The 14,911-nt window shown below is 35.5% G+C and overlaps 1 protein-coding gene across 2 annotated transcripts in view; it reads right to left on the bottom strand.

The window, feature by feature from the left end:
• The window catches only part of LOC110375740 (uncharacterized), a 146,116-nt gene extending 132,425 nt beyond the window's left edge, over positions 1 to 13,691 (bottom strand). For both annotated transcript variants that reach the window (XM_049844061.2, XM_049844058.2), the window contains exon 1: positions 13,311 to 13,691. The gene's annotated coding sequence lies outside the window, so the exon portion shown is untranslated. The remainder of the gene's footprint in view (positions 1 to 13,310) is intronic.
• Positions 13,692 to 14,911: the final 1,220 nt, after the last annotated feature.

Genomic DNA, 14,911 nt, shown 5'->3' with positions numbered 1-14,911 from the left:
TGATTAAGTCAGGCATTGTTCACTTTTTTGCTAATGACTCTTCTATCGGCCCAAACTGTTAGACAAAAGTAATTTAGAAAGCCAATACAAAAAGAAAATAAAAACTATGAATATTTAGATGAAAGTAGCATTAAGTATCTCTCTAACAAAATTAATTTTCTTTTCATGATCTACAAACAGGTAAAGGAAATCTCATTCGTTTCCCCAGATTAACCACCGGGAGATCAGATCTAATAATAAATATAACAAACGTTTACTGAGAAAAATAAGCACAAAGCATTTCGCTCACATATCATCATGTGGGTTTTCTTATTCTATTGTCAGCAGAAATCCCTAACTTGAACAAACAGGCTTAGACAGGTATCTCACATCAAACGCACCTATCAATATCCTTCGTCAAAAGAATGTATTTTTAAGGAAGCTTACGCAAATATTATTCAGAGTAGAAAGATCTAGAAGGACTCTAACAACACGTGAGAGAAGATTTACTAAATGCAAATTCATCGACAACCTGAATCATAATAGCGTTAATTATCAAGATTAGCATAGACAAAGCCATCTCATTTCCTCGTCTTTCGCCAGATGCATATTTTATTACTTGATTAAAAATCAGAAGCTGAGACAACACCTAATTTATATTAGCCTTATATCGATCTCGTTATGTTGAATAATACGATCGTAAATCAACATTAATAGTCCCCCTCGGTTCCTATCGCATATTTTTATGTTGTATTAAATCGGAATGGGGGAAACTAATCAACTTAATATTCACATAAACCTTCAAAATTAATATTTTATCTCTAATTTGGAGGGGCGAAGATGAACACCCATAATTAACCTCTCATTTACTTTGATGGAAAAATATAATGCCTTTGGAAACATAATTAAATATAATTTGGGACTTGTTTTAAATTTTTGCATATTAATTTTCACTGAATAAATCAATATGAGATACTTAATTGGGACGAAAATGTGAAGGTAATTTATTGAGTCCAATAAAACTTAATTTGGATCTAGCACCTCCGATTATATTGTATAAACAGAAATAATGGCATAGCTAAAACGTTGATCAAGAAAAATTTTACATAAATAATAACAAATTTGAATACTATGAAATGTTCTACCTAACAAAGTACATAAACAATAAAACTTTCAACATCATAACTAGTAGCAAGTACTACGGACGCCCCATAAATAGGATTTGGCAATCAAAACCAAACTGAAACTAAAAGTATAACGATGCCAAATCTCAAGTTCTATCTTGAAAACAGTTTTGTCATTACTGTGTCAAAAGTGTTCGCTGAAATGAAAGAGCTCACTAAACTTTCAAATTGTTTTCTTCGTAAAAATTTCGAGAAAAACAAGAATAAAAAACATTCTTCCTTAACATTAACGCAAAGCAAAAATTAAACAATGAATTGTGTGTAATATTTGACCATAATATCGATCGATCCATTCTATATTCTCGCAATAAATTATGCAAACCCACTGAATATACCGTTCTAAACATGTCTTAATAAACAAATAGTATTCATTAATTCGTGCCTGTCAAATTATACGAGGTATGGCCCCGAAGTCTAATTCGCTAAGCATTTGCAACTGCGCTACGCAATCTGAAATCATAGTCATAATTCTACTATTCTACTATAGAGGTAGATTGCAAGTGCATATTTCCGATATGTTTCGTCACGGACCGGTCGTGCCAATGAAGAAAGTATCACCTGTTTAGATGGTTGTCGTAGATACGCTGTGTGGCTAGTAAAACAGCGGGTAAGATTAAAAAGTAAATATATTGTTGCTCTTTGTTTTTAAATTGCATAAAATAAAATTGTTAGCATAAAGTAAAAATAGTAGCCCGGCAGGTGTTTGGCCTCTATATGCCTAAGCTTTAATTCATTTATGAGTGTAGTTGACGCTTAAGCCTTACAAATATACCTACACCTAGCCGGTAGTGCTGATAAGATAATCGTTTGAAAGTCGTCTAACAGTTTACCTGGTACAGATTAATTTTTAGTTTCTCATTAAGAGTTACCTTACCTACCTACTGTTTAACAATCTCTATTTTACTGGCCTACAATGTAAAGTACTCGTGCGCAGAGAAAACGTCAGATTTTCACGGTCAGTTGGTAATGGTATCCGTCATCGGCGCTCCTAATAGATGCGATTGAAACCAGCTGTTATACTCTTGTCGAGAAATCTCATCATTGACTGAACACTAAATAACGTCAAGAAAAACCATTCAGAGAAAAAGCAACAAGTTATTATTTGTACCGAAGTCGGAGAAATCTATTAGGCATGGTCAGAAAGGAAATTAAATTGAGATCCTATTCGAAAGCCGGGGGAGCCTCAAAAACTTGGGAGTTTGGCCTAATAAATGGCATTATTAAGCTCCGTAAACTTAACCGAGTAAATTAGTGAAGTTTCCTTATGTTTGAAGTGTGGGCGTTGCTTAATAGACATTGTTTTGAATTAAATATTAATGATAATCGAAACTGTTATCTGCTTATGAAATTAACCTCCGTTCTTCGTAGAACATGGTCGTCTTGTAGGCGCAAAAGGAGAAAATATTAAAGTTCAAGAAGAAATATTCTGATTTGCCTACCTATAACATCACAACTTTCCCAATCATTCTATCCATCGACCTGTACAGCCTCTTAATAACTAGTTTTAATGAGGTTTTGAAAAGTTTCAGACATATATAATTCCTAACCTCGTAGAAGTTCAATGAAGTCTGCAAGAAAGTACCTACCCGGCCCACCTCATCAAAATGCGTAGAAAAAATCCAAGTTCAATAAGCTATCTATTTTTAAATCACCGACTGTTATCAATTCGCGAACAAAGATCTAGTGAGCAATAACTCCCTCGCTAATAGTCTCGAATTTTGCGGAAAAAAATAAATTGGTCATAAAAATTGTTTTCGGCACGAGTTCACAGCTCGGATGATCGGAGATTAATTTCGGAAACTGGTTGGAGGTCATAAGGCTAATGGGAGATCAAAAATCAGTTGGCATTTGTTTGCGAAGGTTGATGAAGGCGCCCATCGATCGGGTAACGGTACCACGGCAGATGCCTACACGTCCACTAACGGTCCTTCCTCCTGTGTCTTCAGAATACCTGTCATGGCATCTCGCACGCCGGTCATCCGATTCGCGTGAATAGAATCTAATAGGTTTCAAGATATAAATAAAGGAGTGTTGATACCCATTCATATTGATGGGCTTTGTGCTTGAATAGCTCTTAGCTGCTGCGTTACTTCTAGGAACAGGAATACGTGACGTACATTGTGTCCAGTAACGCTTCATTAAGTAGATAAGTATGAGAAATGGAAACTGCGTATCATAAATATATCAGTTTATTGTCCACTGTCATAAAAGGCTGATTTCTACGTGGACATATCCGATTTCCCATACAACTGGCCATCAGTATAATTGCACATTTATGTTCATTACGAATTTAATAAAAGAAATTAAACCGGGACCTTTATGAGTCATCCAAAGTAATATGAAACTTTGAAATCGTACATTGATCAACTTTTCAATATACTCGAACTACACGCTGAAGTTGCAGTTATTCATTTCGTTGTAAGAGGAGCTAAGTTCCCGAGTAACAAAGTGCACACTTCTGTGTTAGATCGAGAAACATTTAGCAATAGTTTTAATTGCTTGCGCTTATGTTTCCCGCTCACCTTATCCAGCAAGGCTAAAGCCGAGTTCACACTGCATCACTTTCGTGACCTGTGTTCGACGTGCATTCCATTTCTTGTCACACTGAATTTTCAATTGAATTTGGAACACTAAGCTCGACAAATTAAATGTCACCTATTGTGTACAAAGTTTCAAATTGCCTTTCCTAAACAGGTTTCAGTGAAATCGCAATGACAAGATTTTTCTACCTCCTGCGTCATTATGTTAGCTTGTTTATTATTTTTAATAGTTCTAGTTTCAGAGAAACCTGGCCAGCATGTAATGTGTTATTGTTGTAGTTAAATGTTTCCTGAGTGAAGTGGTGACATCTATTACGAAACGCAGCTGTGTAGCTTATGAGTCTCCGCAATTAGAATTTCAGTTACACAAGACAGCAGACACGCCTAACATTGCGTTGGAAGCAAAGATGAAATTATTATCTCCGCAAACATCAAGGCCGAAAAAAGGAAAACCTCCAAAAAGATCAAAGCTTGCAAAACGAAATTACCAAAACAACGCCAAACAGCAATTTAAAATAAGTACGAATGGCGCAAAATTGAAACCAAAAGTGATCAATCGATTCTCGATCGTGACTCGATCCCGTGGTCCTTCGTAACTATTGCGTTATCGCTGCAACAATCGTAATGGCATAGACACGACAACTTTTTATCGATCCGCCTAAAACGTAAAGCGACGTAAATCGTAAATCGGTGCTGAATCACGGACTGAGGTCATTGCTATCTATGTAGGCTCGATATTTAAAAAAGCGAGAGTGTTTCTGAACTGGTATGTTTCCGGTGAATTTCTAATGGCGACTGTCAACTGACAGGTTACACCGGAAACTGGGAACAGTTCCGTTTTCAAACTAACGAGTTTTTCCTTTTTAATCGTATCCGTCAAGTTCCATGCTTGAGGTGTAAAGTGTTACTATATGTCTACCTCTAAATAAACGTGATAACTTCTAATAAGTAACTAATAATTAAAATAACCTTCTAAATCCAAGGCTAGCATCATCTGTGTCTCTATTATTCGATTATTGTACAATAATAGACAGACATTAAATTATCTACTCCGGTCGTTTCATACTTTTAAGTACCCATTCATGAATACTAATTTATTAAGTCATAATTTCATGACTAAAGCAAACGTATACAAATATTTTTCCGAGTATATTTTCTTTTAAACCATATCCTGCACTTTAACAACACTCAAATCCAGCGAGGCATAATAAATTTACCCTTCACCCACAAAGCTTATTTCCACAAATATTTTGCATATGGAAAAGTGGAAACGACGATGTCGCCCACTCTGTAAACTGAGAAAAACTAAACGAAAAGAAAGTAGAAAATATACTAAGCGAAATCGCTTTGACCGGACAGGATTCTGCATTTGCATTTGAATAAGCCATTTCACACTCTTTCAGGACATAAATTTTCCTAAGCTTCAGTTTATGCCATACTTAAGTCTAGTTAAGTGGCCTTTAAACTTGCATTACAAATAAGCCTCGGAAAAAATACGCTACATAAACTTATTCTTCATTTATTTTTCTACGAGTCTTTTGATTTTTTTTATTGTAGCCATTTAATTTTGTGCTTGTGTGTCTGTTTGGGTGAAATTGCTAGTTCAAATACAATTATTATTAAACTGGAGAATTTTTTGACTGTAGGTTTTTTGCATGCATCAACGCGTTAATTTTAGGAACTGCTTGATCAATTTGAAGAATTATATCAGTACATCAGTGATAAGCCCATATATCCGGGAAGACTTTATCCAGGTGCGCCGAGTAGTTTCTAATGGACGCGGCTAAATTCACTGGCGGAAGCTTGTTCCGTATTGAGATGCGTCTCTAATAGGCATATAATATGCTCTAATGACACAAACTAGTAAGCATATTAATCGGCTTATCCACATCGAATGTTCTAGACATTACAGATATTCTACAAGTCATGATCTGTTCATATTGTGAACACAAATATACTAGCAATTACTTTCAAGAACTCTCATGTCACTTTACATACAATGAGAGAGTTTTGTCATCTAATAATAATCCTCGTTACTCAGAATCTTTAGTAATAATGAACGGAGATGATGCCGAAATAGAAATGCTCCAATCTCCCCAAAGAGCGCTAGACTTGCCCCGCCACGTCCTACCTCATTATTAAACAAAGCTATTCATGTTACACTGAAGCGCCAATGAATTACTAAAACACTTCCATTAATCTACTTAATTATATGATGAGATGAGACCTGAAGCTTTCTCAACAATACACTCACAAAAATAGGACCTCTAAGGTCGACTATTTATCTCATAGTTCACGAAACTCAATTACGAAAAAGTTTAATTAAGTTAGCCGTGATACTCCATGGTCTTTTTATGAATAGATTTGTTGAGTGCGAGTGAAGGGTTTGGACGATTTACTGTCGAAAGGTCAGATGTAATGTATGCGAGTCAGAGTCCATCGGAACAATCGGAGCCACCGGGAGTCAGTTCGAGATACGATAAAGTTCCTCCAATCACACCGACACGTAACGTTCGATTAGGTACTTTTATTCAAAGAAAACTGGTTAAAGAAAAGTTGCCAGGAAAGTTTTTATCGTGCCCGGCGCGGTTGGACGGCAGGCGTAGCCTTCCGAGATTACTGTTTTTAGAATGTAACGGTATAAACCAGAGTGAATTAAAGAAGTGACAGTGACAGACTACGTTGATTGATCATCGCGATAAGTTTGTGATGTACCCGTTGCCCAAACCGTGGCTATTAAATCTAACCTTTTAAGAGTTGGGACAGCTTTTATTTATTTGGACGATCTTTTTTATAGAAAAAGGTTTGAATCAATCGATATCATCTTAGATACGCTTGAATGTGAATTCTACACTATCTATGCGTCCATGTGTACGTACGCGCCTACATCGTCAGTTCAGAATTATTTGGTCACTTTACACTTAAACGAGGATAGTAGCTATAATGTATAAAAAAGGCTTATAATATGTTACTTTCATACGATGTACCTACAAAATAGAATCCTGAAAGTTACTCAGCTGTACCTTTATATACTCTGTTGCGCCGTTCTATTACTGAAAAAGCCTGAACCTACCACCGCAATGAAACATTTTTGATAAAGTTTTTGTTGAAAGGCGTTATAAAGGGTAACAGCAACTTTGAGACCAATTGTGTAAAAGTTTGTTCATAGAAACTTTGTTTTTGTCTTATTTATATTTTCATTCATAAAAATGACAGCTATGCCTACGCGTTACTCGTAAATACATTTTAATCTAAAGGGTAATTCTAAAGTTAGAAGCCAGGATTGTGATACAAAGCTCATGTGGGACAATGGTGTGAGCGTAGGTCGGTGTAAGTCGTTCCACCCCTGTCATTAATCTCATCTCTTTCGCCAGCCAAGTCACGCCGCATTTGGGGGAACGCCGGGCAAAACGACTTTCCAAAAAAGCTTGTCTGCCAAATTACACTGACCTGAAGTGTGTTTTGATATCTGCCCAGTATTGAGCGCTGGATTTTCATTCATTTTCCCCATTTTCCCTTGACAATCGTTTTCATTGTCGCAGTATTTCCCAGTAGCTGCATAGCAGGTATGCTTACGTAAATTTTCATTGGAGTTTTGGCATTTACTCTGATTTATTACGATGTCGGGAGTATAAATTACGCTCTGTTCAAATTTTAATGATGCGTTAAGTATTTTGTAACTACTCATCATGTAACATATTTCCGAGTATTGCCCGTTATCTGTTACAATTACCAAATAATATAATTGTGCTATTTTCGCATCATGTTGAACAATTCTTAGTAAAAGCCTGCTGGGTTGTAGCTATTATAAATTAAACGAATCGCTTCTTCACATAGAACGCACGTTCTGAATCAAATTTCCATCGATTCGATGTGGACTCACGAGCGAAATAAATTGCATCTAATACATAGTGTATTATTTAGTACAACCGCAGTACAAAAACCGATATAACAAAAACTTGCTATGACTCACATGTCAGAAGAGCAGACGAAAGATTGATGTATTGTAAAATAACAAGACATGTTTAAGGATGTGATTTTAAGATAAATACAGAAAATATACTACTAACTCATATAATAACAAGATGAAGAACTTCGTTTTAGTAATCCATTTAAGCAAACATTTACATACGTTCAAACAAAAATGTAACTTTAATTCTATATTCAGCCAATGTCATATGTAAGTTGAACCCTTTCAAAGTTAGGCTCTTAGCATAAAAGCCTAAGTTTTAAAAACTAACTTCTATACTTTAATGGTACACATATGCGCCAATTTAATAATTATTTTAACAACAACTCTAATTTCACGAACCAACTTTCTCATTGATCTAGATATTATGACTTAGGTCATAAGAACAATGTACGCAATGACAGTACGCGATTTGCGACTAATCGCCAGTGTACACCCTTCGTTCTAAGATCTGTCAGCTAGTTATTAAACCCGTCTGCACTCGCTTGATATCAAACCGGAACATCTCGAACTACTTTCAATGTTAAGGTTGCTACCACGTTGCTACCAAGTATTGTTCTAAAATGTTTTGAAGTTTTTTTTCCATTGTCTATCACTTCTCAACAATTTAATTGTTTTTCGGTTACTGGTACTACGTGTAAAAGTAGAGTATGCTTCACCGTGTTGTCTATAGGTAATTTTGGACTTTCGTTCATTTGTCTATTAAGCCAAGTTAAGATATGGTGGGAAAAATGAATTGTATTTTGTAAAGAAGAAGTTTCCAGAAGTGAACGACTTAAAAAATAAAAAAGCCATTAAAAAATCAACAAATACTCTGTCTTGTAATTGTTCCAGCTAATTTAAAAATAAACTTCTTACTCTTGTTATTTATTCTAAAGTATCTACGTTACTATTTATTTATTCCGCGATTTTACAGTGAATTTCACTTTTCTTTTACAAAAAGACAACTACAAAATAAAAGAAAGCTAGCCACGCTCGAAGTTTTCCGCCGACTAAACTCGTTTAAAATAGCTTAAATATTCTACAATGTTATTCCACTCATTTTAACACTTCGCGGTAGAATTTAGAATGGCTATATTTTTGTGATAAAGTACCTTATCTACAAAAACTTATCTGAGAAGGCATCTAATCATAAAAATGTAAAAGGAAATGGTTTCCATAAGTGGGCACTTAGCCTAACCCCTCGGACATTATCATACATTAATTATGTATACCGCAGAACAGAAATGTAACTTTATCTTTTTATTTAATTTTTATATCATGTGAGTGCACATAATGATATGTGACACTAGGATAAAATAATTCTAAGCTGTATTAAGTGCAGTACACACTACTAAATTAGAAACTACGTACCCATATTGTGTAACAACGGACTTAAAGGAAATGCCTTTAGCATTAATTCCGCCTTTATACGGTTTCTTTTCGGCGCATTAACATTAAATAAATAAAGATACAACTCATCATGCTCTGCTATCTATCTTAAAGTTCTATTAACTTCTGTACAATGACATAACGATAGGTCAAAGATCTAGTTTCATTTCGACCATCTTCAGTTTCATAATCGGATTTAAGTTCAGGCATTAAAATCGACACCGTTCCTATTTTATAACGTGAAATTAAAATTACGATATTGCTTGAATCGACTTACATAAACAAAACGTTTTTTTATAACAGTTTTAATTACCTATCAAAAACTTAAATCCTGCAATAGGGTAGTGTCCAGGGTCGAAATAATGAAATAATATTTAGTCCGCTTTTTAGATAATCAAAAAATATTGGATACGTATTTTTTCTTTTTTTAATTAAACATAAAATGACAAAGATAATACACTTCAAAAATTAGGAGTGGGGGCCTTTTACGTCACAGTGTCCTGAAAATTGTAGCAACTTGTGACGTCACACTCAACTTTAACACGCTATATCTTAACAAGTTCTGATCCAATTTAAAAAAGAAAAAATACGTATCGCTTAATTTTGGACAATCTACAAGACGGACTAATTATTATTTTTTAGGAAACTAGCCTATTATCTGGACGTGCATTTTATTCGACAACACTTTTGATCTTACATGTACTTATTAAAAGTAATAAGTGTCAAGCAAACTGGCTCATTACGTAAAAGTAGTATAATATTTTATACTAACGACTGCCGACGGGTTTTATTGCCGACTATTGCAAAAAATACTGCCACTGGTGTACAGTAAGTGTCTTGGAAATCTAGAAATAAAAGCAGCTAGACTTGACGGGAAAATATTCCGCAGTTAAAAGTTAAATAGCTGTTTATAATACAGTGCGTTTTTTTAAACTTTTGAGGAAGTTCTTCTCTACTTTGTTGACTCTACAATTATTTTTGAGAATTCTAGTATGATTTTGGTAAAATTAAATAGAAAGAAAGAAGAAAGGGAGTGATATATTAAATTAAACTTTTTGATTAAAACTTCAAAAATTCTTCAATCTTTAAGGTGTCTAACAGAATTTACAAACTTTTCTCACAGAAAGCAGACGGTTTTGTACTAAAACTTTGCTTAATAACTCCAAATTAGCTAATACTAGGTAATATTCATTCTCGCCAGTAGTGTCAGACTGCTTTCAATGGTTAAAACTTTGTAACTTTATTGAAATATACCTAAGTTAGGTTATAACTATCTCGTAAAGGAAACCGCTGGAACTTCGAACGTCGTCATGACAAAGATATTTCAGCCTTTGCCTAGACAGGCTGACTAATATATAATAGTTTAGTTTTATAATATGCTTTTTATTGAACTACTAAGGCTCTTAATATTCCCACAAACGGTACTTTATGTACGGCATGATATTGTGTTGAAAAAACTCGTATATCATTAAAATTCCGCAATTTCGTTGTAAACTAAAAACTCTGTTGAACCAAATTATGTGTCTGGTTTCATTTATTTAGTCTGTTGCAATGTGGCCGTTGAAATATTCCGTTCGAAACTAATTTTAAATATCAAAACCGGAGTTCTTATAATTAGGTACACGACAGGCAATTTTTGCAATTTAAAATATAAATCACTAGTATTAAAATTAAGCGCAGTTTCACCACTTTTCAGGTTATAACTCGATTGCAAACAGCATTTAAAATATTGACACATAAACTTGCCTTTACAGTTAAGTCAAAATTAATGAAGCATTTATTCAATTAATAACCGTTTTATTAATGTCTGCAATCGAGTAGGTTGCATTTTTCAATTTCAGGCAGAAAAATTAATAATTTTCTGTGTACACTTTATCAAGTTTAATTTAATTACTTTCTGCTTTTCATTTTGTAAATATGAAATGTATACAATTTCGATTTATTTTTGTGGTTATGCGGTCGGTAGCTTTTAACGAAATAAACTGAAAAGTGTATTTATGGAACCTACATTTATATGACACCATTTTTAGTACACTAATCCGATTACACTCGCTGTTAATTCTGGCAAACACCAAAGAAAATAGAGACAGCGAAACAGCGGAACTAAGACGATATATTTTACTTACATCGTTACATAAGTGGCATGGTTCGGCATATACCTAAGTAGAAATATGATACGACGATGATACAGCACGTCTTTCGCGTGATACGATGCATACTAATCGCCGTGTCAATAGACGTTATTAGATTTTATCGGCTTTTTTTTCTCGCCGTAACATCTATGTCACGTATACAATGTTCCGCCTTTTTTTTTATTTTGCTCCGAATTTAATCTATGAATTGTGTTGCGGTTTAGAACGAGTGTTCGAATTTTAAACGTGACGTGGTCTGCAGAATCTGTGCTGTCGATCTATTGTATAGAGTTTCATATGAGGTAATTAACCGTACAATGTGTTGTTGTCTATAATCATCATGCGAGGCAAAAAATAGAAGATTAATTTATGATAGCCTCAATGCTACAGATACATATAAGATTCCGGTGACGACATCCAGACGATCAGTGTTATCGGATGTCTAAGCAAATAAAAGGCCTGTACTAAAATATAGGATTTGTGCAATATTGAAGACAAATCTTCACACAAAGTCTTATTAAACTTGCCACTATAATACTAACTAAATAATCAATTAACAATGTAACTTCAAATTCTATGTGGCCCTATGCGACAAATTAAACTTAAGTATCATTAAGGCAATGAGAATTGCTATTGACACAAGCAAATTCTCGTAATTTAGTCGATAGACGGTTACGGTCCCTAAGCTCAGAAGTTCTCCCCCACGATAAATTATTTCAGTCTAATTACCGTTTCAAATACAATTTGAACTGAGCATAATTTGTTAATAGCTATTTGATTCTCATACTAATGGACCCAATTATCAATGTCGCGTTCTTCCGCACGTACGATCAAGATATACACGTATAAATAAAGAAAATCTTAACTAGCAATCATAAGCATTACCGTTATTATATAATTAAACGATACACACGTCCGGCTATTACAAAGCTATCGTATGTTTATATCAGAAACGTAAAATGTAAGTACATTATGAATAAAACATTCTATGAAGTTAATTGGTTTAACCCGACCCCTGTGTAAATCAAAGACCGTCGCGTCGACATCTCTTTTCATATCCACTTTGCGGAATTTTCTGGTTCACTTTTACAAGTAATATGCACTACATTCTACCTAAGCTATGTAGTCTTAAATAAAGATATCCTTTTACACGAAAATGCTTTATAAACAAAGTTATTTTGCAACAAGCACTTTGATGCAATTAACGGTATTTTCTTAACATTTAGACAATGTCTTAAATGTTATATTATTGAGAAAATTCAAAACAGTTTTCTTGCAGATCGTATATTTCAAATATGACAACTTTGTTCAAAGCGAGTTCCAACTTTATAACACAAGCCATTTTAGCCGTACGAGATAACACAGACCCTAATATAATAAACGGTTAATTGCATTTAAAGGGATGAACACATGAGAAGTGATCATAACATCTAACGATGTAATAAGCGGGTAATAGCAACACATCTCATCGATCTTATCAGGCCCAAGTACTCCAACATCTCGGTATGTATGCATACGTGTAATTTACTCATCAACGACACACAACGTGTTCTTGATGCAAATGTGTACATCGCCTTATCAGATTTTCGCCCAAAGCACCTATCTCGAATAAAAGTTTCAAAAAAGAAGCAATCTCGGAAAATATTTTCCATGAAAATTGACTTTAAAAATTTTCATATTATTAGCGTAAATTATTTCGTCGTTTGTAAATAACATCCCCTGAGCGGTGCAGCGATGTTGCTCTAATGATATTACCATTTTTTACGTACACTTCCGTCCTTATGAATACTTGAGTCTGTATAGCACTCCCTAAGAAAATCGTTGATGAGCCAGAAATTTTCATTCATTTCCATTTTAATTCTACATTTAGATTTGTCGTTTATGGGCATTAAGAATTGCTCAGTATACCGCGGGGATCAGTTATTATTTCATGTAGTAATAATCAGTATTATTTAATTAAATTCATTCTCATAATGTCATAATTCATATTTTTAAATGCTGTTGTCGTTGAAGTGAAGACATTTCTAAAATATCTTCATTCAATTCAAGAATTGTGTAAAGTTTTCTGAGTAGTTTTATTAGGAGCAATATTAATCTTATCTCCATTTCTGAATATTGGATCATTTTTACTTACCGTTTATGGAAAAGTCTGCAACGCTTCAATAATCTAGACACAGTTTAATTGACAAAACTGCGCTGATATCGAAACGAGTCCCGGAAAAATTCGATTTTCACTTGAAAACCGACTTGTCCCACTTCAAGCACTTAATCCAACACAAAGTTTAGATACGTCCTTGCACTATCAATTGTCACGTCTCAAGCATACAGTTTCACTTTCTATAAAGCGTCTATGATCAGTCACGAGCCGGGAAAGGCCGCAGCCGATGCAATATCAGAGCGCGATCTCCGCAAAACTTCTGCCGAAGTGAGTGCCGACGCAGCGAGTACGCAGACCGCCCGCAACGAACCACGCCGTCCGAACGCCGAACAGCGACTGTGATAACGACACTTCCTCCGAATGAACCTGCGAACCTCTCCATGGAGTGTAAGCTCGCCTCTCTCTCGCCGCCCGGCGGTACTTAACGCACCCCGCGACACGCGATCTCAACTCTGCGATACTCACAACAAGAAACAAATTCCAACTGAACACGCCACCACGAACGCGTCTCGTTCCAAACGCGTAACGAGTTTACGGTACGTAAATCGTAGTGGATTTGTTTTGCGGCCCGGCCATAGTAATCCGGTTCTTCGTCATGGAGCTCACAGAGCGCTTTTTACCGAATCAGTTCCCGTTAAATAGAGCCTTCTTTTTGTACAACCTGCAGCCTGATAGTCTATGTAGGGATCGCGGAATAACCGCTATGGACAAGATGCCAACTTTCTAAACTAAACCTATAAGACCGCTCTATTCGGATGGTAAATTACGTTATTTTTATTGGAAGCCGGGACTATAATAATAAAGCATCGAGTAGATTGGTTGCCGGCCGGCGATTGTCGTGGCGGTGGTACGTGTCGTAATTTCGCAGGTGGTTTTTGCGCCGTGCGGTTGTCGTCTAGGTTACGTTTCCCGATTTATAAGTTGCGGTTTTACTTTCGGTGTCAATTACGCGAGCTGCGGTCGAAGCCCCACAATAACATGGCGGCAAATTGGATACCAGCCCTCTGAACCAGATTAGACTACCTTGTGAAGGCTGTCGGGTGTTACGCAAGGCTGCGACTAATCTTTTTGCAGTTAAAAATAGGTCGTTCGTGAACATAAATTGCGTTGTTTACTTCATAAAAGTCGGCGTAACTTGAAACGAAGTGCATTATATAAGACATGTAAAGTGCGCATATATGTGAAGGCTTCCAAATATTGAAACCGTAAACCCTTTCGAGTGATCCCGCCACGGTCCCGAAGTGGGTCAGCAAGGCGCGCCCCTAACATTAGGATGAATACACGTGACAAACTGCATCACGAAATTGACATTCACAAGAAAAATTGCCACACAATAGATACGCCGTAAGTCATTTATCATGTCTTCGTCTCGTCAATATTTCATAAAGATAACCATATCTTATGGTGCAATTTAGTTATGCATACTTCAATCATCAGACCATGTAAGGCAATTGTAATCATCTCAGATATTAATCTAAGACGATAATGAATGAAAGTCAGTCAGCGGGGCAGAGCACAGTATTCGTCACGCACTGCTGAGCTAAATATAATCACTTCGGTTCACCCCCGTATTGTGA

This window comes from Helicoverpa armigera, chromosome 2 (assembly GCF_030705265.1).
Source record: "Helicoverpa armigera isolate CAAS_96S chromosome 2, ASM3070526v1, whole genome shotgun sequence".
NCBI lineage: Eukaryota > Metazoa > Arthropoda > Insecta > Lepidoptera > Noctuidae > Helicoverpa > Helicoverpa armigera.
Note: the sequence above shows the minus strand (reverse complement) of the source record. Positions and strands in the feature narration are given on the sequence as shown.